Source organism: Emydura macquarii, unplaced genomic scaffold, assembly GCF_026122565.2.
Source record: "Emydura macquarii macquarii isolate MOO-44397 ecotype Brisbane River unplaced genomic scaffold, CSIRO-AGI_Emac_v2 contig_75, whole genome shotgun sequence".
Lineage (NCBI taxonomy): Eukaryota > Metazoa > Chordata > Testudines > Chelidae > Emydura > Emydura macquarii.
Window position 1 is genome coordinate 437,417 of NW_027130212.1, and position 21,976 is coordinate 459,392.

Genomic DNA, 21,976 nt, shown 5'->3' on the forward strand with positions numbered 1-21,976 from the left:
AATTTGAAATTACAATTTGTAGAAATTCTACAATTAGAAATTACAATTTGTAGAAGGAATATTTGTTGGTTTAAAAATTTGAAATTACAATTTGAAATAATAGTTTAATATATAACAACACTATCATGAATGAGTCCATGGTGAAGCGGGAGAAAAAAGGACAGGCCAGAAAGAAAAGATTTGATTGATTCAAGAATTTGGCAAGAGGGAGGGGCATGTATACCCTATTATTTACTTTATTATTGTAATGTCTAGAGACCCCAACTGAAATCTGGCATCCATTAAAGGTGCTCTACATACAAATAAAGAAATGGACCCTGTTCCTATTCTGTTAATAACACTCAAATCAGTGCCTACGTCAGATGAAATGATAAACAGAATTATTATTGAGTATATATCTCATTCCCTATTAGGACCATCAGCTCTAACAGTAGAAGTAGTGTTATCAGCAATCCTGAGCAGCAAGCAAAAACTTCTAGGAACCAGTCCTGTCCATTTTTAGAAATACTTGGGTGTTAATTCTCCTACTCCTGACCTTGACAAATGAATGTGACCTTTGCAATCTGAATAGTTTTAACATTTTGGCTCCTATTGACTTACAAGCCCAATCCTTTTCATGTTGGGGGTGGAAGCAGCAAAACTTTACTTAGGTAAAAACAAGGCAAGATGTACTGAAACTGCTATCTATATTTTCTGTCTGGAGTCCAAGTAATTGAGAAGACATAACCAAAAAGCACAGTCTATTGGGAAACAATTGAGACCATCAGAACCTAAAAAGCAAAAATCAGAATAAACAATTGCTGTAAGTATCAAAGGACATAATTGAAGAAGACCTAGAAAAATAAAAAAAAGATGTTTCAGAGAATGTCAATTATTTATGATGACATAAATTAATTGAAATGATTTCTCATGCAAGCCGCTCCATTCAGAATTCATGCTATTTCTTTGATTAAAAATATATTGATTGCCTGCTACATTTGCATCAAACAAGTTTATGACTTATGAGCTGTAATAGCAAACTATACTCTTGGATGATAAAGTATGAATGGTTGAGTTGGATATTATGATACATAAAGCCCTATTCTGACTTCAATTAAGCTGAACCAATCATACCAGCAAAGAATTTTTGCATATGGAATTTAAGCTTTCTGTGTTATAAAGATGATAGTAGAAGGGATGTGTCCATAGTATATATGTCCTTCTCGTATTATAATGTGTTTTATAAGATCTTAGAATTCCTTTCTAAAGAAGGAAGGTAAAATATAAGGGAAATCATATTTAGATTATATAAGTCAAAGCTTTTGATGTACGCTGATTATGCAGCCAAACAGAAACTACAGCACAGATTAAAGTAGTTTAAACTGTTGTATTTAGGTATGGAACTGCTAAATTGAGAAATCCATCTGTTACAGGCCCATCATGATAACAGTGCTTGCCTTGCCTAATGATTTCAAACAACATTTAAAAAATCAAAGACAAATTGATATAGTGCTAGTCGCAAAACAATACTTGGTGTAGGGCGTGCAAAACCAATGTGACGCGAGGCTGGCTTAGCATGGCGAGGCCAGGCCCTAAAAGTAAAAGCAGGCTTGTAAGCAAAAGTTAGGCCTCTCAAGAGCCAGGCTTGAAACTACCCTCTGAAAAGCCCCTAAGGGATAAGAGAAACTATCTCCGGGCCTAAAAATACCCTTGGGATAAAAAATAAAAGTAAGCTGACCACAGCATAATCTAAAGGTCAGCTTTGGCAATAAACAACTAACGTCAGCTTATTGTGGATTGGTTCCTAGCTAACTGCCAATAAAATAACGAAAACTAAGTGTTAAGGCCCAATCCCCAAGCGGATTGAGACATACATAACCTATTCCTAGGTAAAGCCCATTGCTTGAAGCAGGGGATAAGGGGTATAATAAAGACACCTGGGCACCGCCCTGTTGAGGCTCTCCGTGGATTGGTCGAGGTACTAGCAGATGCCCTGGGTTGGTCGGCTCCCTGGTTGCAACTCTCTTATAGGGTGGAGAATGGGCCTCCCCACCCTCGTGCTGGTAAGCGCCTGACTTCCTAAATTGTACTCCTAACAGCATAGCAGCAGTCTAAAATCTGTAACTTAAGTGCTGCATAAATAAACTGCTGTTTGAAGCACTTCCTTATCCGGCTGCTCCTTTCTCATCACAGAGATCTAAAAATACGAACCATCCGTTTCAGCGAAGCACACTTGGTTATTTGAAAAATGTTTCATAAGTAAATGTATGCTATGTGATGAACAAATACAGGTCATAGAGTTCAATATAATGTCAAGATCCTAGTGTTGGGGTAAAGAATGCAAATTAAAAACATGTAGAGATTCCTCATCAATCCACTGGGTTTAAAAATACATAGATGTTTCTAAAATTGAACAAGTAAATTCAATGAGACCGATCTTCTGCAGATTGTATGAGCAGAAACAATTAACCAGTTGTCCACTATTGGTCTCATCCTTCTAGATTTTATGGTATGAAAGTCTGCTAAAACATCAATCTGTTTTGTGATGTAAACATTTTATAGTCTTGGCTATTTCATTTCTGTATGTTTGTTTAATATAAGACTGGGATCCACATAAATCTCTCAATTGCCTCATATTGCTTTGCATCCTTCTCAAAACCAGAAGTTATGCCTTTCAACCAGCCAAAGAAGTTTGGGGTAAGACTAAACTAAGGCATGCAAACTTCTAGTAATATGCAAAAAAACACACAACCAATAGCGGTGGTCTCAAACCTAAACTACACTATGTGCTATAGTATTATAAATACTGTTTATAATACCATATGAGCCTGAGCCAAAGTCCATTGAAATCAATGGATGGACTCTTAGTGGCTACAATGGGCATAACAGACCCTAAACATGCATTAGGATTGATTATAAGTTGGCTGCAATGTTAAAGACATATACTATATCTATAGGAGACATGAAGGAGAGAGTTCATTGTGAGGGAACACAGATCAGGGGAAAAAATAGCGCTGTCCCTGCATCTGCCAGTCTCCTGACCAACAATTAATCCTGTCCCCCCGTTCTTCCATCAGTTCAGCCCAGGAGCTGCGGAGAGCCATTTAATGGGTGTGTTTGTGGGCATTGAGACCTGCTGCAATACCACTCACTCAAATTTGACCTGGTCTCCCCTCCTTCATGATGCTCTGGCATCAAATTTGAGTGATGGAGTGGTGGTCAGGCCAAATTCAAGTGAATGGCATGGGGACCTAATGTGCGGTGTTGCAGTACCATGTTGCTTTGGCCTGGTCAGAAAGTAGTCAGGCCATGGCTCGGGTAGCCCCCCTGCCTCCCAACTCCATGTCCTATGTTTCAGCCCATCCTCAGTTCAGTGTCCACAGCCTTACCTTGGCCCTACTTGGGTTCTTCACTGCCCTCGCCTAGGCTGATTAGTGGGTGGAGGGACAGTTCCAGTGGCTTGTCCCCCCTCCATCCCTTCCCAGCCTGGGTGCTGTGAGGGGAGGGGGTTGAGGAGCAGAGACACTATCCTGTCCCTGTTGCTCACAGGAAAGGAGCAGGAAGTGTAGCCGCATTGAGCTGTTGGGCTCTTTCTTCCCCCCTCCCCACCTGTGAGAACAGCAAATAGAGTGGAGATACTCTGTTGGCTTCCAATAGGGCTGAACTTCACGAGGGGGCTGGAGCTTCTCATGTCATTGCAAAATGAGTTCCAGCCCCCTCTGCAATCCCATCACTCACAAAAAGAAATGGCAATACTGCCATAACAGACTATATCTTCTGCAGGACCTCTGACTTAGTTCTTAGGGCTTTTGAGTATTTAACTTTTCAACCTTAATTTTCTTCTAACATGTTTTGATTTGATTTTATGTAGAGTGTGTTTGTATGTGTGCAATGTATTGTGTGTATTCAAAATTGTATTAAAGGAGTATTGCAAACAGCAGAGATGACACATGCAAAAATGTTAGACTTCTGAATGTGCCTTGAGTAAGTGACTTCACAGCAAGAGTCACAATGTTTCTTTGCTTCCCCTTTGCTTTGGGAGCCAGAGGCGATGTGGGTGTGGGGGAGAAGTGAATTGCGTGGCTTGGCTTGTACTGAACATACTCGCATGGCCTAAGCATGTTCAGTAACACCTGCTGAAACTACTGCACTCAATCTGCACCCCCCAACTATCAGCAGATACTACCTACTGTCCTCCCATGCAGATTGGAGGGGCTACAGTGACTCCACAGAAGCTTTTCTACTCCTCCTCATCCCCATGTTATGCCTTGCAGATTGGTAAGCTTGGAAATGTATGCCTCCTTACTCCTTTCTATGGTTACAGGGGACAAGAGGCAATCTTCTCCTTTAATAGAAAATAACACTTATAGAGAATTTTAAAAACATTCTGGAGGATTCTATAGCAGGCAAATAATTGTGTGTCAAAATATTCAGGATGGGTTAAGTTGTATGGAAAGAATATCATTCTATTAATTTCTATAGATATTTTTAAAGAATAATTTCTATTAAACTCTGTTGCTTGAATCCACATTAACATCTATAGAACTTTTCAGAGGAGGAAATAGATTATAAAAGGTAGTTGACATTATCCCTTTAATGAAAGCTGGCTTGTTACAGTTTTATCATATTTGTCACTAATTATCATTTTACAATAAAAGTGCCACAAGATAAGAGGATATCAATAAATCCAAAGGCTTTTATGTGTATACATTACCCTTACACTATTATGTTCTTAATGTATGATACCAACATTTTTCCTTCACAGCAGATTATTAATTTGTACATACTAAATAATTTTTTCAATGCCTATAAAGGCATTAATCTAGCCCTTGTCTCCTTGAATAGTTTATATAAATTTTTAAAAATCCGTTTGGAGCAGTCAGTACAAAAAAGAATGTTGATAAATAACCAGTTCACGTATTTTGGAGAATTACTTCCGTCTCAAAAGTCAACAGAAAAGACTGCCTCTGTCTGAGAATATTGCATTATTCTTTTATCATCATAACAAAACCATCTTTTTTTCCTCCCCCGCTACCAAAGATTTTCATGCATTTAAATGATTCCATAAGTCTTGGGCTAGCTTTTCTTTCTGCTATTATTGTACAGTTTGCTGACACTTACTTTCTTTATTGGTGAATCAAGAAAAAGAACCATTCAGTCTAATGGGAGTGTGACACCATCTGATGTCCCTGATGAGTTTCAGTATCCTGGAATGATATTATATTAGGGAGGAATGTAATATCTCTGTCACACAGAAGGATAGTCAACATAGAGGCGGTGGATAGAGCTGTTTACTCTGTCCATAATTTTGGTGGATTCTCTAAAATGAATGAGTTTGGGGGAATCCAGGGTAAACAAACATTTTGACATGAGTTAGTGGCCTTAAACAGGGAACATTTTCAGCAACTACTTGTAAAAGGTAAATATACTTTGTACCTAAACAAAAAATGTTTATTTTTTTTTGTTCCTGAAGTATAAATCTGGTCTGTGACCTCAGGTTCTTATTCCTACCATAATGAAGGAAAGAGGAAAATAAGTGCCTGCCCCAAGGTAATATTAATAATTTTGGGCGGGTGATAAGTTTAACTCCCAAGAAGGCAAACTTGTTGATGTTCCCTTGATCTTTCTATAACAATACTTTTTTAATATTAGAAAGGAGGGGCAGTTCACTAACTAACAAAGGGAGGCAGCATGGTATAGTGAATAGCACTCCTAGTAGTACCATGCAATAACAATATAATTATGGTCAGTGCACTCCCAGATGAGGTGAAACTGCCTTTTAAAGATGTATTAGTATTTCTTTTTTTCCCATTTTCCGCTCATGGTATAGCTACAAGGCAGTTAAGATTGGCTGGGTGACTTAAATGTGCATTTCCAAACCTTAACATGTTTAGATTTCTTTTTGAGTATAATTGTATCTCTGAATTTCCTGGGTTGGTAATTCTTGGGTTTGGGATAATTGCAGCTTCCTTGTAATGTTTAACACATCTATATGGTGTGCTGAACTTTGGTGGGGACTGTAAGTTCTACTGTAATACAAATTTAAAAAAAAACAATAAAGATATTGTCCCCTGGTAGGCCAAGCCATTGAGGAATACCATGTGTTTCTGCATTTATATAAACTTCCAGCAGTTAAATTAAATCAATTGTTTTATTTATGTATAATATATACATAAAAATGAATTGTGAAAGGAGTTATGATCCCTCCCCACTGCCTAGGATTTATTATCTGAATAATGAATCTAGCCAGAATTGAAAATAATAAATACCTAAAAAAAAAATCTTAAGAGGGATATAAAACCTCATGCCTCAGAAATTAATTCAGTCTCTGTTGGGAGTAGAGGGGGGAGAAGGGAGAGTGTAAGGTCTGCCCCCAAGCTAAGGGGAGTTTCTCTATCTCAACATGGCAATGCACCTGTCTGTGAACATGTGGTACTCACCACTGCCAGAGACAGAACACTGAACCTGATGAACCACAGCTGAGATCCAGTGTGCCTAAGTCTGAACCCCCTACATTCTTGTGGAAGTAAATTTAGTGTCCTTTTGGGTTTGTTTTTGTTTGTTTGTTTGTTTTTGTTTTTGGTTTTGGGTTTTTTTCTGTTTTTTTCCAAACCTGTTAAAGACGGAGGCCCTAATTCTGCTCATTTGAAGTTCCTTGGCTGTAACTTAGACCAAAGTTGAAAAAACTTTGAAAAGTTACAGTAGAAAAAGGGGAAAAACAATATGTATGGGGAAATCCCTACACATTCTTTATTCTATTGCATTCAGTGGCAAAAAAGGAAAAGGGGGAAAAAAAAATCCCACAATAAACCTCAATTTTGAACATTTACGTTTCTGAAAACTTAAATTCCAAATGAAACAAATGTAAATTTCAGTTTGGTTAGAATTTTTCCCCAGAGGAAAAAGTAATTTAAATTAAAATAACTCAGTGAAAATTAACTTCAAAATTTTCACTAGGGGCGGGTGGAAACAGGCTACTGACCCAGCTCTAATGATTGTTTATAGGTCTGTGTTGTGATAATTAGACCAACAAATTTACCCTGTGAACTCAACTGTGAAAAGTGTATATATGTTACAATAACCTATAATAACAAATGTTAATGGGAAAAAGTATGAAAGGGAGACATAAAAACAGTACCAACAAAGAGGATTAGTCTAAACAAAATGGCCTACTGATATAAATTAAGGACTGTGTTCAGGTCATGCTTGGTGAACCAAAAAAAAAAAAAAAAAGTGGGTCTGGAAATCAAGGAACCAAAATTTGATTTGTCAGAAACTAGGTCTACCTGGTGGACAAAATAACAAAGGGGGGGGCGGGGAATAGACTATTTTACCCATTACTCTCTTGTGGGGTCCTTAAAGAAAAACTTTGGGGAGAAAAATTGGCTACTGGAGGAAGCCTCACCTTTATGGCTGCCACTCTCACCACCTCTGGGAACAACGAGCCTTTTTCATCCTGATCCTAAGACACATTCTGATCAGACCAGGCCAGAGAGAGGGAGCCAGATCACACTGTCACCTCTACTGGCTCCAGCTGAATCTCAGCCACCATCTTGGATGAAATGAGCTCAGACTTTAGCAGCAGCAGCAACAGATCTAGTTCATCTCAACTAACTTTTTCTCCTTTTTTACCCAAAAGGACAGTTATTACATCTTTAATACCATCTTAAGAGACTGTCAAAACAGAGGGTTTTCCTTTCTAAAATCTCTCTCCAGCTAAAGTGAAAGAGAACAAGGAATGTTGTGAAAATGAAAGCTTGATTTGATAGTTTACATTTCAAATGATTTAACTGATTTTCCTTTTCTTTATCTATAATAAAAGGTTAAATAGAAGTTTAATGATGGTATCGGAGGCTGAAGTCTCTGTAAACCAAATCCCAAATGTTGTGTAACGCTGTTTAAGGGACAGTGACTAGGTTATGGTAACATCTTTGAGTCCCTCTATTCCATCTAAATTAATACAACAAACTCTACTAAGTATAGCTTTTGCACAGGTAGTGTGACTTAATAGAAGCAGCAGCTGCAGGAAAGAAGTTGCTGCTTTTTAGCTGGGTTGCTGTAGTAGAATTTGTCGTTATGATGTCACCTTTCAAAATAAACAAAGCCCTTTTCCTGTCAAACTCTTCCACCAACTTCTGCACTTTTACCTACACAAAAGCACAGGATATATAATAAATTCAGAATAAAATATATTCTTTATGTCTGTGAGTTGGGCTCCTAAGCATTACAGTAATATTAAAATAGGTCTTCATAGAATACTTTTTCTTTTTCCTCTCGAATCCAGGCTCCCACTAAGAATCTGCACTTGATCTGGAGGTGTAATTTCCAGTTTGTTTTGATATACCCCTTCTAACTCTGATCAAGCTCAATGAAAAAGGAATTGTTGCTCTGATACACGTATGATTAGATAGGCTAGCTGTCAGAGGATAGTTCATTCTGAAACTTAGGGACATACTTGAGGCTGTTAGCTCATTCCAACTCCAGCATACAGATATTCTAAGACCCTGTCTACACTTACCTCCGAGATTTGGCGGCAGTCGATGGGAGTTACACAAGCTACGCAAAAAGCTTGCGTAACTCCCGTTGACTTCTCTGCTCCTCTTCTGCGCTCTGTCTTCGCTGCACTGTGTTGATGGGAACTGCATTCCCGTCGACGCAGTGCTAAGCCACTTGTGAAGGTGGTCTTAGTACGTCAATTTCTGGATCGACTGAGCAGGTCTTCACTGACCGCTCAGTCAATCCAGAGAAATCGATCTGACGGTGGCTGTCAGTGTAGCCATAGCCTAAGTCTCATCAGTGTCTCCACTAAAACCTTGTCCTTTGTTCCTGCTGCTGAAAGCTTGTTCCATGCCTTGGGCATCTTTTGCCATAAATTTTGTCCTCTGTTCCCCTATAGCCCTATATAGATAAGATGATCCTCCTTTATTATATTCACCACAATGAATCCATCTCCATTTCTGTATCTAGGCCTGGTCTACAGTACAGGCTTTTGTCAACCAAAGTCAGCTTTTTGCACCAAAAAAGTGCTGGTGTACACATTGCAATCCCTCCTCCCCCCCACCAATTCAACTCCCCTGATTCTGTAACAAAATAAAGCCATCTCGATGAGAGGCATAGAGCTTTTTGCACCAAACTTTTAGCAACAAAATGTCAGTGGAGACACTGCGCTTGGTTATGTCATGGTAAATGGACTCCAGGAACTGTGCCACAATGCCCATCCTGACCGCTCTGTGCATCAATTTGAACTCTGCTGCCTGCAGCCATCTGCCCCTCCCCCTTTAAAGTCCTGGGAATTTTTGAAATTCCACTTCCTGCTTGGTTGGCAAGGAGAGCTCACATCTCATCTTCCCAGCTGATCGCGGTGGCTCCACGCACCAAACACGCTCCTGCTTGGAGCACACCGGAGTTTCTGGATCTGATCAGCATTTGGGGAGAGAAGGCTGTGCAATCCCAGCTCTGCTCCAGCCAAAGGAACTTTGGTATATATGGTCAAATTTCTCATTTAATGGCGGAGAAAGGCTATGAATGGGACACCCTGCAGTGCCATATGAAAATCAAGGAGCTGCAGCAGGGGTACAAAAAGACTAGGAAGTCAAACCATTGCTGTGGTGCAGAGCCACAGACCTGCTGATTCTATAAGCAGCTGGAAACCATGGCAACCCCACCTTCACCACGAGACCTGTAGATACCTCCATGGGCCCAGAGACAGCAGACAACTCAACCCCAATGAAGAAGTCATGGATGAAGAAGATGGAGTTGGAGGATAATACCGAGCAGGGAACCAGGTTATTTGCTGACATGCGGATCCAGGACCTCTTCTTGATCTCAGAGGCTTCAAGCAAGTCCCAGCCCTCGAACTCTGGCGTGCAGGATGCAGGAGAGGGGAGCTCAGGTAATTTTTTTGTTTTTGTTTTTTTGTTTTGAACTGATGTTAATGGTTATATATTTACAGGGTTTTTTGCTTTGTGCATGATACAGCTGGTTGAAGGGATAGAAATGCACAAGAGTGGCTTTGTTTGCATGTGCTTCCCATTCCTTGTTCAGCTAGGCAGTGCGGTGGAAAAGTGTATTAATGTACACTGAGATTTCATGGGAAACCTCCAGTGAGATCTTTAGGAAACTTTCCTGAAGGTACCTGCCAATCCTCTGCTGGCAAATCCTCAGCAGAGCTGCTTTATTTCTTTCCCCATTGTAGGAAACTTGTTCAGGGACCAAAGCAGCACACAAGCAAGCAGCACAGGGACCTGGTTTGAAGCTGCTCGCATGAAGGAGTTGCACCCTAGCATCCCTGCTTACTCTCAGAAGTGAGATACCTGCTTCTGTGGCCCCTGCATGTGGAAAATGGTGGCACAATTTGAAATTTTGTCCCTGTCTACCTGAATCAATACCCCAAATAATCACCCAGAATCTTTTCCTCAGCTTGAGTGCACCCTCTCTCCAAGCACAATTCATCATGCCCTGGTTGATCGTTGAGCTGTGCGCTTGCCAAAGGACAGTGAGAAAGAGGTATATTTTACAGTAATGAATTAATACTGTTATTGCACTCTCAATCATGCTTCTGTTCATTGTTTATTGTGCTGCTACAGATGTGCTCTTGAGGGGAAACGCCTACACACCTGCTGAGTGCCTGTGACTGATAAGAAAAGAACCACAGAGAAGCAAAAAAGAGATGTTACAAGAATTCCTCCAGTCCTTTGAGGTGGAAAAAAGAAGAAAAATAGGCACAGAGACACACTGTGTCTGAAAATCAGAAAATTGTTATGCTGGAGAGGAGAGAAAACCAGGAGAGAGTGATAGCAGGTCATGAGTGCGTGATAAAAGCCATGCGGGAGCAAACAGAGCTGCTAAATCCACTGATAATACTGTACACTGAATTAATGCATGCTCGCCCTCCCTTGTTTTCCCTGCATGCATGCCCTCCCCGAACTCCACCCACACATTCCTACCAAATGTCTGCCCGGTCTCAGCACCCTCTTCACTGCATCCCTTCAGACAGCTTCCAGAACAATAGCTGTCGTAGCTCACACTGCCCCTCACTGCCCTCTCCCTTCCAGCCCAGCTTTTTGTGTGTGTTTTGAATAATTGTTATTTAATAAAGACTTACTCTGTGAAGAATAAGCAATTTTTGTCTCTTGCAGAAGGTGGTTGCAGCTCACATTAATACAAGTGCAAACTGGCTAGCAGTCATAGTATGGCACAGCACTGTTCACAAAGACATATTATTGTTGCTCATTGTCAAAATGGCTCCTCAAATCCTCCCTGATTCGAATGCACCCCCTTTGTGTCCTGACATCTGGTCCTTCATAGTTAGTTGCAAGGCAATCTGCCTCTGTACTCCACCCAGGGGGAAACTTTTCACCCCTTAGCTTCACAAATATTATTATGGAGCATATAGCAGATAGCTATAACCATGGGAATATTTTCCTCATTTAGGTCTTACCTGACATAAAGGCATCACCAGTGAGTTTTTAATCTGCCAAATGCACATTCAGTGGTCATTTGGCACCTGCTCAACCTGTTATTGAAGCGCTCCTTGCTGCTATCCGGGTTGCCAGCATAAAGCTTCATGAGCCATGGCAGTAAGGGGTAGGCTGTCTCCTCCAGGATATCTATGGGCATTTCAACAGCCCCCATTGGAATTTTTTGGTTTGGAAAGAGAGTTCCTGCTTCCATCTTTCCAGGCCAGTGTTCCTGAAGATACGTGCGTCATGATCAACTCGTGTTGATATTAGTGAAATGCCCAAGTTGATCCACAAGACCTGCAGTACCATAGAGAAGTATCCTTTTCTACTGATATATTCTATCGCAATATGGTCCAGGGCCAAAATTGGGATCCACGTGCCATTTATCTCCCTGCCACAGTTAGGAAATCCCACCGCTGTGAAGCCATCCACTATTTCACACACATTTCCAAGATTCACAGTCCTTCATAGCAGAATACAATTAATGGCCCTGCACACTTGTGATGATACATCTCCAATGGTGGACTTCCCGACTACAAACTTATTAGCGACCGACTGGTAACAGTCTGGAGTTGCCAGCTTCTACATGGCAATCATCCCACGCTTCTCCACCAAAACGGCAGCTCTCATCTGTGTGTCCTTGTGCTGCAGGGCAGGGACGAGCTCTGCGGAGAGTTCCATGAAGGTGGCTTTGAGTATTCAAAAGTTCTGCAGTCACTGATCTCTATCTCTGACCTGCATAACGATACGATCCCACCACTCAATGCTTGTTTCCACGTGTCCAAAAGTGGCAGTGCACCATGTGCAGATGCTCCATGAATGCAAACAGTAATCCGGTGTTGTTTGTTTGCATGGCACACAGCAGATCAGGTGCCTTGGAATCCTGTTCTGATTGGGAGCTCATGTTATACTGCACCACCAGCCGCGATGTGTTCAGAACACTGACAACAGCAGTGGAGAGCAGTGCAGAATCCATCCTTTCAGATAGAGATGGCAGGTGCACAGGAAACTGGGGCCATTGAAAAAAGGCCATGAAACACAGTCAGAAGTCCATGGGATAATGTGATGGAAATCCCTGTATCATGGGATCTTGAGCCCACACCCATGATTCACTGCCATCCTCTCTGCCTTCCCAAAGCTCCTAGCAGCATTAGGTGGCAAGTCGCACAGTGGGATAGCTGCCCACAGTGCCCTGCTCTCACTGTCATTGCTAGTGCACCAACTGTGGATGTGCTTCGGTGACACAATGAGTGCTGTGTGGACAGGCACAAGCGTAATTACAGTGCTTTTGGACCATCGCTCTAACTTGTAACACTGTTACAACACTTTCTAGTGTAGACAAGGACCTTGTTAGTCTTGTGAACTTCCCTGACAATTTCTACACACTTTTGCACCGAGTTTAGCACTATTTAGTAGATCATACATTTGATTTAGGACTGATTCCTGCAAATGACCCTGAGAAGATATGGTATACCAAACAGAATTTTACCCTTTTAGTTCCTGCCTCTTTTGACACAAGTTTGACAATGCTAGTGAGAAAAGCAGTTAACGGCAAAGAATATTTCATTTAGTTGGTAAATTTTTGTTTTGTTTGTCATTTTTTTCAAATTTTAGAAAGATTAACAGCAATTAGAAAGTCAGATGCTTTCTTGTATCAGCTAATGCCCCCTGGTTTTTAAACTGACTTTTCTTCTAGTAAGCACCATGTTCTTTCTGTGGAAGAACAGCTGGTCCTTTCTGCAATTTACTACTGGTTCTTTTCCAATTACTTTGATCTGCTTCAAAAAGCAGATACTTCTGAGTCTCAGCAAGTTAGACCTCTAGTCTTCAAGCTGTTCTTCTTTTCTTCTTAATTTAAACCTGTGGACAATGATCTCACCGATTCTTCTGTCACCTACTGAGTCTAATTATGGGACTGAACCCATACCTTCTCATCTATCAGGATAGACAGCTATTTTCTTAAATCTTCTCTAGGTGTCAGTGATAACCTTTTTCTTTACTGGTGAGACAAATCAAAGATTATGATGCAAGTAGCTCGTCTGGCCTTCTTCTATCTAAGCTGTCCACTTACAGCTGTATATTCAAACATTTTGTATTGCAGAGTGTGATGTGCAAAGTGTTCATGCAGAGGTCTTGATCTTGTTACCTAAAGTAAGCTGTAAAATGTGGCTTGTTCTTTGACTGATATTCCCCATGGATGCACCACATGTTTTTGAAAAATGTACTGTAATTGATTTTATTTATGCCTACTCTTCTCATTTCGACACTTTAAACCCATTATCTAGTTTGGGGGATGCCAGGTGATATAGGATTTTTGTAGTTTACAGACCCCATGACACACAATTACACAATTAGTAGGGAACAGTGACCTATTTTAGAAACAAAATACAAACTGACTAAAATCTTTACTCAATTTAAAACAAAAGCTTTTACTGAGGTACAAAAAGTTTTGCTAGCAAATATTTCATTGTTGCCTATATTTATATAGTACTTCTTGATGACTATCAAGACCAGAAGTGGAAATACTGAAATATCTCCAAGGAAGGCTCTGGAAATCTTTTGAACTATAGTTACATATGACTTTCAGCACAACCCTGATAATCAAGGTAGCACTTAAACCTTAGAGTGTTTATTCAAACTGAGGGGGAGATTTTCATAAACTCTCTGTGAAGCTTTTTAGGTTTACACATCATTGGATCTTGCACTGTTTGCTAAAATGTAGAACTACTCTCCTCTTTCTGGGCTTTGCACTGTATAAAACAGGCTTAAGGGGCAAAGGGGCTGAAGAGAAAGGACCTTACTGCACCCTGATCTAGTGGTTTAGGTTTGATTCCTCACAGGCAGACCCTTATGTCCATCAGTCAAACCCAAGTGCAAGGATGCATGCACATTGAGATGATTACGGGATTGGGGCCACTGTTTGGGAGAGGGTACAGCCAAACCTCTGCCTCTACTCCAGCCCATAGCTGTGAGTTCAGGTCTTTGGATCTGTATATATAGTGATGGAGCTGATCTCCATTTATGCTTCATGTGCATGCACACACTTCTCCAAATTCTCCTTCTGTGCAGCAATATAGAGTGTAGCTTTGAGGTTCAACTGGCATGCAGAGTGCCTCTGTATTGCATGTTCCCATGCATAACACAACTGCTTAATATGGGCAGAACACAGATAGGGTAACTAGCTAGCAAGTGTGAAAAATTGGAACAGACGTGGGGAGCAATAGGGCACCTATGTAAGAAAAAGACCCTAATATCGGGACTGTCCCTATAAAATTGGGACATCTGGTCACCCTACAGTTCATGTCTGTCACTGCACCAAGTACATAGCTGTAGATAATTGGAAGGTTACTCAAACTCCAATTCTTGACACTTAAAGAATTTCCAGTTTGTAGCTCAGTGACCTGAAAGATTGCAGTACAGTAACTCTGAGCGAGCTGCTCTGTGTGCTAAATCTAGCTGAAAAATTCATGACATGTTCAATTACATAACTAAGTGCATTCTCTCACTCACTGATTTTTAACAAGACTGACTCATTTCAGATTTTTCAAAATAGCAAAATCAATTATTCCAAAGTAGAGAGATTACTGGAGGAATTACAATAAAAAGGGTTTTCATGTTATACAAGCACAGCCAAAAACTTTTGTTTCTTAGAATGAGCTAGATTTCCCTCCCGTATCTTCTAAAAAGAGATTTATTTTCAGCTTAGTCCTTTCACCCAAATTTATTCAACATCAAATATTTTAAAATAATTAATTTGCACTTGTATACCACCTATCAGTTGAGGTCATCAAAAGACTTTACAAATATTAATTCAGCCTCACAGTATTCACTGTGAGCTCAAGAAGCATTACTGAACCTATTTTTTTCAGATGAGTAAACTGACAGAGTTTCTTTACCCACATAAAATCTCTACTTTTCAGCAAAAAATAACAATAAAAAAATCCATCCATAAACTTTCCTCTGAAAGCCAAAAATTTCCATTTGTAAATGCTACCATGGTGCCTTATACTTTGGATGCTGCATTCTCCACTCTAGGATGGGTTCCCTGGTTGGACAACATCACCCATGATGAACTATGATCTCCTTTTTAAGGTGCATCATGGGAGTTGTAATCCGGCTGGGGCACCCAGCCTATAGAGGAGGAATACAAAATACAACTCCTATGAGGTACCAAGGCAGCATTTACAAATGGACATTTTTCAAATGTTTGAATTTACATGGAAAAAAATGAAATTTTCTTCAGAAAGGCTGTGTGTGTGTGTGGGTGTGTGTGTGTGTGTGTGTGTTTTAAAGGAAAATTTTCAACCAGTCCTAACAACTACAGAAATATTAGCAACTTCTGTACATACATACACCAGGTCATTGATTGATCAGGTGCCAGAACTCAGAAGGTCTCTCTCTCTGCGCCACCTCATCTAAATACATTTCTTTATGGACAAATAATGAAAATAAAAAAGTTTTATTAAGTATCTGAGGTGAAATTCCATCACCAACATATTCCAGTCTGGGCTTTGAGATGGTACTCCTTCACTCCTTGAAGTAGCAGGCACCCATGTGTACAGATCAGGAAGGAGAGAGGACATATATGAAATACATGGGTATAGAATAATAATTCATAAAACAGCACTGCAGTGAGACATATCACAAGCACTGGTCCCCTGCCAGCTGCCCATTATTGCCATCCTGATTGTCAACCATTTAGAAAAATCCCTTGTAATTCCTCTGTAAACCATGCAAAATAGTAATGCATACAATAAATAAGCCAGGATTTCTCAGGATAGCACTTCTAATTTGCTTTAATTACATAAACTGCACCTGGTTGCCCCTGCTTTCAACAGTGCATTTCCCTTCATGCAACAATAGACAAAACTCACTGTGAGGATTCAGAAAGATGGATGAACTATTGGGGAGCATCAAGTACCCCAGGCAATTTGCTTTCTAGTTGCCCCACTCCTGTGGCAGCTCTGCCCAGATGGACATGGCTGCGGGCTGACATGTAGCTGGTTGGACCACTAACACTCCCATCTAGTAATGTCAGAGTGATGTTGATATTCTCACTAAAAATTTCTTTCTGCACTCTTCAGAGAAGAAAGCTGTACTCGCATCAACTCCTTCCATGCTTTAAGCAAAGATGAGCAAATATTGACAAACAACACTATTGTTTGGGATTGCAATTGCTACTCAAGACTCTGCAGGGGTTTCACAGAAGCACAAAATAATAGGTATTAACAAAGAGCAATAATGGATGCAGGGCTGAGAGGTTTCTTCTGTCTCTTCACTTAAGACACCAATCACTTCATGAGCGGAGAAGCTGAATGGAATGGATCTTGACCTTGCAGATAGTGTGTTTCTTCAAGATGTTTTGTCCATATGGATTTTACTTTTGATTTCCATGCACCTCATGTGCACGCGTTTGGAATCTTTTAAATACCTGTGTCCATTTGGGCTGTGCCTTAGTCCTCTTGACCTCCCACCCAAGAGAATATATGGCAGAGTGCCCCAACCACTTCTGTTTCCTCAGTATTTCAGAATCTCATCAGAGATAGACTTACAGCTATGAGGATGGAGGGCAGGCCAGAGCATTCACATGGATATAACATCTAGAGAACCGTAGTTAATACAAGTGATCATTCTGTTTTCTTTGAGTCTTTGTATTTGTGAATCTCACTTCTGGGAACTTCTAGCCAGTCATCATACTATTGGATCTGAGGAATCCTAGCTATAGCTAACTCTCCTGAATTTGGTATTTGCTGTTGTCACCAAATCCAGAGTATAACATTTGGTAAAAGGGAATGGGCTGAGCAACAAGTGGATGCTCTGGATGCATATAAAGTATGAAATTTGGTTACTCCCTGGTGTGTGAGTTGGAGAAGTAAACAGAGAGGTGTTCGGTCTTGGTTTCAATGAAAATCTGACCTCACCTTGATGACGAACTTAGGGGGGAGCCTCGGTGTCACTTATCCCTGGGGAAGACAGTATAAGGGGATGTCTGTGTCTGCCATGAGGGCCTAAATCTGAAAAAGCACACTTAGATAAGGTTCTAAAGGGGGATTCCTTGGGGCCCATAAGAACTAAATTAAAATCCCAGTGTGGGGAAGGTTCTCAAATGTGACGATAGGAATAAATCAGTCCTTTAAAAAAATTTAAAATAGTGGATTGAGACTACATTGTAAATTTGAACAGGGAAGTAGCAAGAAGAAATGGCAATCCTTAGACCCTAATAGATCTGCTGGTTAGGTATGGTAGCTTGAACTTGTAGTCAGGAATCTTGGGAGTAGAAGCTTGCAATATATTGAGATCTTTTTGTGAAGCCCAATTTGATTCATTCACTGATCTTGCATAGGAGGGTTTCCTGATTTATATTAGGACCACAGGAGTCCAAGAGCTCCAATCTGTGTGTGCTCAGTCAGCCAACTTCCAGCCAGTTAGATGTGGAGAATATGTCCTTGATTCTGGGAGAGTAAGTGTGGCTGACTGGGGGGGAGAGATCAGTGGGTTCCTGAGATGCAATACTGAGCCAATACTGTCTGGCCCCATAACGTTTTATAAGTGCCACTACTGCATGTTACCAGCTTTGCCCTTTACCTTGGGGTATGCTCATTTATTAAGGTTACCTTCCTGGAAGGGGGGTATGATTCTAGGGGTGTGATTCTACTAATGTACTGCTTGTGTTACTTGTGTGTTCATAGGGCTACAAGCCCCCTCTCAATGGAGTTATCCTTCAGGACCTAAGGTTTTCAGGGCTGGGTTCCTCCAGCACCAGATTCAAATAAACCTCCCACAGATACACACACACATTTCAGATTAACTAAGTGCATCTGAGCGGACCAGGCTATCAGCACTGTCAGCCGACCCCTTATGTGTCCCTGAACTCAGGAGGCTGGGTGATACCACACTTTCCGTGGCTACCTTCATATGCCCCTTTGCCACACACCAGAATAGAGCACACTTCTTAAGCAGGCTGAGTCTGAACAGCACTTTTTGTCTACTCCCATCTATCTGCCCTTGGACTCAATCAGGTTAGGTCAAACAGCACTTGAACCCCTGGACTCTATAGGCTAAGCAGAGTAGCACTTCCTGGCTGTCCCCTTCATATTCCCCTTTACACCACAATTGTTCTAGCAGTAACCCCCTTGATGAGCAAACTCCATAGGATTTTTGGGCACTCCAGAGATCTTTGGCTTAGGTAAGAGAAGCGTTACTACAGAGCGAGATAGGGACCAAGAACATAAAGAGTAAATGCAGTTTGGAGAGAAGGAGAGAGAAAGTGGCAACCAGCTTGATTATAACATTTATTTTATTGGCAGGCATATAAAACTTATGATACTAATAGAGAAAAACAATAAAATATTTACAATACTACACAATTACAGTTGGGGTATTGGAGAAAGCTATCCCAGGTTTGATTACAAAAGTAGAAAGTTATACCTAGACACACGCACATACACACACAGGAAAAAAAGTGTGTTGGGAGAAAAAGGGGGCAGGCGGGGGGAGTCTCACCACTCCATGCAGCTCAGAGGTTCCCAGGAACAGGCTTAGGGTCCAGAGTGCTTTGAGTCTGGCAGAGCCCCCAGCACGATCACTCAGGAAGAGAAGACAGGTTACTGGAACTGATGCAGAGTTTGGATTCAAGCATCAGAAGAGAGCTTTGAGCTTTGATAGGGGATTTGTAGATGCCAGGTTTTTTTATGGATAAACAATGTCTGGACAAAAGGAGCTGATCCTTCCTGGAAGGGTGTCTTTCCTTGAAAGAGAGCTCACAATGCAACCAGGATATAGTGTTTTGCATATCAATACCTAGAATGGTCTGATAACTGCGGAGCTGGATATGCACAGGTGTTAGTTCATTTACATCAGGAGCAGAGATCTCCCAACATACAGTGCTTCTCTGCTTCAGCAATCCCAGAATTCAGTGCATTTTCCATCTTTACCAATCTCAGAGTTCAGTGCGTGTTCCATCTTTGATGTAGATGAGGCTTCTGTATGCCCCCTTTTTACATCTTTGATGTAGATGAGGCATGTGGAGTTGTATAATCCTTGATGGGAGGGTTTTCCACTGCCTTTTCATATTGAAATGCCTTTTGTTTCTGGTTCAAGCAGCCTTTGGTTTCTGGTTCAAGCATGGGCTGCAGGATGGTATGGAGGGGGTGTTCAGGTGAGCCAGCCCTGGTTCCCCAAGAACTCAGAGCTGGTAGGTAACATGCAGCATCCTGCCTGATTTTTCCTATGATCTTGGGTATCTGGGGTTGGGAGGAAAAGCTCAGAAAAGACCTTGAGACCATGGGATGAGGAAAGCATCTTGGAAGGATAGTATGGGTTCTGGAGCAAGTAAGTTTGTAGTTGCTGCCAAACAGAGGGGAGCTACATCTGTGGAATATGAACTGGCACCTCTTACCTGTTGATAAAATACATTACAAAGGTGATGTTATCTCTGTCCAGATCTGTACTGTGGTTCCTTTCAGGAATGGTAGAAAGTCTCTGCAGGCAAGTCGAATCACCCTGAGTTCCAGCCCACTGATAAGTAACAAGGGGGATGATATGCCTTGAATATGTGCATAGCTTAGATATGTTGCCTAACCTGATAGTGTGGGATCTGTAATCAAGGTAGACAAAGGAGGGGGGCTGAAGTTGATGACTTCTTGAGGTCCCTTACAGCCCTACATTTCTATGATTCTACAGTTACAACAATCTGTAACCTGCTAATCCTTCTTTGTCCTGTGACTCTGGAGGTATTATTTGCCCACTTCATTTGAAGTCGTTTCCTGCAACATGTGTTAACACCTTATGCTTATGTTTAAATCTGTCCTACCTGGTGTCTATCTGTGATGCTTTTCTAGACATGAAGAAGAGCTCTGTGAAGCTGAAAAGCTCCAACAAAAATTGGCCACATAAAAGATATTACCTCACCCACCTTGTCTCTCTCATGTCCTGTGATGAACATTGCTTCAACACTGCAAATTAAGTGTGACTACTCAGTTAGGGCCTAATCAAAGCCCATTATCACCAATGGATAATGATTTTATTCAACATCTTCATTAATGATCTGAAGGATGGGGTGGATTGCACCCTCAGCAAGTTTGCAGATGACACTAATCTGGGGGGAGTGGTAAATACCCTGGAGGGTAGGGATAGGATACAGAGTGACCTAGACAAATTGGGCCAAAAAAAGTCTGATGAGGTTCAACAAGGACAAGTGCAGAGTCCTGCACTTAGGACAGAAGAATCCCATGCATTGCTACAGACTAGGTACTGACTGGCTAGGCAGCAGTTTTGCAGAAAAGGACCTGGGGGTTACAGTGGACAAGAAACTGGATGTGAGTCAACAGTATGCCCTTATTGCCAAGAAAACTAATGGGATATTGGGCTGCATTAGTAGGAGCGTTGCCAGGAGATCGAGGGAAGTGATTATTCCCCTCTATGCGGCATTGATGAGGCCACATTTGGAGTATTGTGTCCAGTTTTGACCTTTACAGAAAGGATGTGGACAAATTGGAGAGAGTCCAGAGGAGGACAACAAAAATGATGAGGAGGCTGGAACACATGACTTATGAGGAGAGGCTGAGGGAACTAGGTTTGTTTAGTCAGAAGAAGAGAAGAATGAGGGGGGATTTGATAGCAGCCTTTAAGTACCTAAAGGGGGGGGGGTTCCAGTGAGGATGGAGCTAGGCTGTTCTCAATGGTAGTAGATGGCAGAAGGGGAAGCAATGGTCTCAAGTTGTAGTGGTGGAGGTCTAGGTTGGATATTAGGAAAATGTTTTTCACTAGGAGGGTCATGAAGCATGGGAATAGGTTACCTAAGGAGGTGGTGGAATGTCCATCCTTAGGTTTTAAAGGTGGAGTTTGACAAAGCCCTGGCTGGGATGGTTTAGTTGGGGTTTTTCCTGCTTTGAGCAGGGGGTTGGACTGGATGGCATCCTGAGGCTTCTTCCAACCGTAATCTATGAATGGGAAGACTTCCATTGATTCCATTGGGGTGTGGAGCAGGGCCTTTGGATATTATACGTTTCTGTGAGAAGTCTCTTTAAAATTCTATCAGTGAACTTGCTGAGATAGATACTTAACAGGAAACGCAGCTGTTAATTCAGACTGAACATTTCAGGAGTTAGTGATAGAAAGTTTTTGCTTGGGGTCCTGGACTATAGAACTCCAGGCTCAAAGACATCAGAGTGAGGCCTTGCCTGACCTTTTCCAGAACACCATGCAAAATCCACTGATTTATACAAGTTTCCTTTGCTCATTAGCCCTGAAGGACAACACAATATTTCTACTAATGGCCAGATTAAATTAGAGAAAATAATAAGTAAGCAATAGTGGATGACCTGAGGACGCAACTGGAGAGGATAGTTGTTAACAGACTGAATTAAATGTGTCTTTCAATTTTCATATTTGTTGCCTAGATACCATAGGGCCAGGTACATTATTGTTAGATAAACAGATTTTCTGGGGCAAATTCTTGAGCAGCTTCTGAATGCTCTTTGCTGTAGGAATGTGTTCATAATAACAGTATAAGCAGCAAATGTAATGTGATAGCG